Consider the following 3,556-nt stretch of genomic DNA (forward strand, 5'->3'; position numbering starts at 1 on the left):
GTTTCTGTCTTTCTTTTAGAGAGTGTAAATATGTATTATTATCTTCCAATAATAGATATGAATTAGAATTGTTGCATTTTCCTTTACAAATAAACATCTACAAAACCGAACTTCCATTCTGTTGAACAGAAATATATTAATTGGTGAAAAACTGTGTAAAGGGAGGAAAAGCACAGACAGCAAGAAGGAAAACAACTGTTTAACATGTGAAAAAACTCTTAGCAGAGAAATTAAGGGGAAATAGCATTTGAAATGATCAGTTTAACAGTTTTTAACCATTGCTTATGTGAAATGTGAAAATAACAAATCTCCTGTTATGCACAGAGATTAGGCAACCAGATGACACAATTTAACATCATGCTTAAGAGCATGGTTTTAAGAATTAGAATACTTGAGGACAAAACTAGGGTCTTATATGTATTCACCAAGTGACCTTGGAAAATTTTCTAAAATTCTTTATGCCTTAGTTTTTTCATCCATACGATGAGAATAATAATGCTATATTGATATAGTAACCTACATCATGACTAATAATGATATAGTAACCTATATCTTAGGTTACTTAGTGGGGATTTCATGATTAATGCTTGTAAACTACTAGAACAATGTATGGAAAATGTGAGTATTTAATAAATGTCATTTCCACCAAACCTGAAATGTGCCTATCATTATTCCTGACACTCTAGCTCTTTCAAAATTCTCCAGTGCTGTCCATTCCTCCCAGCAACAAATCTTGAGAAATTAGACTAGTCTTCTAAACTTTTATAATCATTATCCTGAAACCTTATAAATTCCCCCTTAACAGTGGTTTTGGGAAGGCTCCATTGCTGACTCCATTGAAAACAGCTGATCACTCACTTTCATTAATCCATGGATTTTTACTTCATTATTCATCATTATTCTTATTTTCTCCCTGTAGATGTTTGCTTAACACTACTTGTTCCATAATATGTGGGTTTCCTTACACTTAGAATGCTTTCCCACTTTCTAGCAATCAAAAGTCTATACTTTCTTTCAAGTATTACTCTTCAGGAATACTTTGTCAGCTAATTGTACCTCTTATCAATCCATTATTTTGTTAATACTAATATGAAGTTCTTACAATGCACTATCATATATTTTTATCAGACATTCTTACTTATTTTGTCACACTATGGCTACAATATCCTTATGAGCAGGAACACTATACGTCTATAAGCCTCATAATAGTCATGATAGTAATTATCAGAGCACTGTAGATATACTCTGTACCTGGTGAGAAATCAGAAGAAGGAAGCATGGTTTAGCCTATCAGAAATATTTAATCACGTTGATGATAGTCCTTCACAATGAAATATGCTTCTATCCCACGATAAAAATTATTATGCTGTCAGACTATCATACTTTATGAGCCATTATCTACCCTATTTGCCACCATCTGTGTCCTAATACCAAATATTATTTAGAAGTTGTAGCTTCTTCAACTTCCAGTCAACTGAAAAGATACCTGAAAATGTGGAAGCAACTTTGGAATTGGATAACAGACAGAGGTTGGAACAGTTTGGAGGACTCAGAAGAAGACAAGAAAAATATAGGAAAGTTTGAAACTTCCTAGAGACTTGTTGAATGGCTTTGACCAAAATGCTGATAATGATATGGATAATGAAATCCAGACTGAGGTGGTCTCAGATGGAAATGAGGAACTTGTTGGGAACTGGAGCAAACGTGACTCTTGTTATGTTTTAGCAAAGAGACTGGTGGCATTTTGCCCCTACCCTAGAGATTTATGGAACTTTGAACTTAAGATAAATGATTAAGGGTATCTGGTGGAGGAAATTTCCAAGCAGCAAAGCATTCAAGAAGTAACTTGGGTGCTGTTAAAGGTATTCCGGTGTTTTGTTTTGTTTTGTTTTTGAGACAGGTCTCATTCGGTCACCCAGACTGGAATACAGTGGCAGGATCTCAGCTCACCACAACCTCCACCTCCCAGGCTCAAGCGATTCTCCTGCCTCAGCCTCCTGAGTAGCTAAGATTACAGGCACCCACCACCATGCCCAGATAATTTTTGTATTTTCAGTAGAGATAGAGACAGTGTTTCATCATGTTGGCCAGGCTGATCTCGAACTCTTGACCTCAAATGATCCACCCACCTCGGCCTCCCAAAGTCCTGGGATTACAGGCATGAGCCACCATGCCCAGCCTGCATTCAGTTTTAAAAGGAAAACAGAGCATAAAAGTTTGGAAAATTTTCAGCCTGACAATGCAATAGAAAAGAAAATCCCATTTTCTGAGGAGAAATTGAAGCTGGCTGCAGAAATTTGGGCAAATAATGAGGAGCCAAATGTTAATCACCAAGACAATGGAGAAAATGTCTCCAAGGAATGTCAGAGACCTTTGCAGAAGCCCTTCTCATCACAGAGCCGGAGGTTAAGGAGGAAAAAGTGATTCTGTGGGCCGGGCTCAGGATTCCTGTGCTGTGGGCAGCCTAGGGACTTGGTGCCCTGCATCGCAGCCACTCCAACAGTGGTTGAAAGAGGCAAACATAGAGTTCGGGCCGTGGCTTCAGAGGGTTCAAGCCCCAAGCCCTGGCACCTTCCACATGGGATTGAGTCTGGAAATGTACAGAGGTCAAGAATTAAGGTTTGGGAAACTCCACCTAGATTTCAGAAGATATGGTATGGAAATGCCTGGATGCCCACACAGAAGTTTGCTGCAGGGGTTGGACTTTCATGGAGAACCTCTGCTAGGGCAGTACAGAAGGGAAATGTGGGGTTGGACCACCCACACAGAGTCCCTACTGGGGCACCATCTAGTGGAACTTTGAGAAGAGGGTCAACCTCCTCCAGACCCCAGAATGGTAGATCTACCAACAACTTGCACCATGGGCCTAGAAAAGCCACAAACACTCATCATGAGCTTGTGAAAGCAGCTAGCAGGGAGGCTATACCCTGCAAAGCCACAGGGGTGGAGTATCCTAAGACCATGAGAACCCACCTCTTCCATCAGCATGACCAAATATGAGGCATGGAGTCAAAGAAGGTCATTTCAGAACTTTAAGATTTGACTGCCCTGCCAGATTTTGTACTTGTGTGGGACCTGTAGCCCCTTTGTTTTGGCTAATTTCTCCCATTTGGAATGTCTGTATTTACCCAAAGCCTGTACCCCCATTGTATCTAGGAAGTAACTAACATGCTTTTGATTTTACAGTCTCATAGGCAGAAGGGACTTGCCTTGTCCTAGATGAGACTTTGGACTGTGGACTTTTGAGTTAATGGTGAAAGGAGCTATGACTTTGGGGGACTGTTGGGAAGGCGTGACTGGTTTTGAAATGTGAAGATACGAGATTTAGGAGGGGCAAGGGGAAGAATGATGTGGTTTGGCTCTTTGTCCCCACCTAAATCTCATCTTGTAGCTCCGATAATTCCCACATGTTGTGGGAGGGGCCTGGTCGGAGATGATTGAATTTTATGGGCACATCTTTCCCATGCTGTTCTTGTGATAGTGAATGAGTCTCATGAGATCTGATGGTTTTAAAAACAAGGGTTTCTCTGCACAAGCTTATCTCTCTTTTGTGGCC

Source organism: Colobus angolensis, unplaced genomic scaffold (genome assembly GCF_000951035.1).
Source record: "Colobus angolensis palliatus isolate OR3802 unplaced genomic scaffold, Cang.pa_1.0 Scaffold80, whole genome shotgun sequence".
Classification (NCBI taxonomy): domain Eukaryota; kingdom Metazoa; phylum Chordata; class Mammalia; order Primates; family Cercopithecidae; genus Colobus; species Colobus angolensis.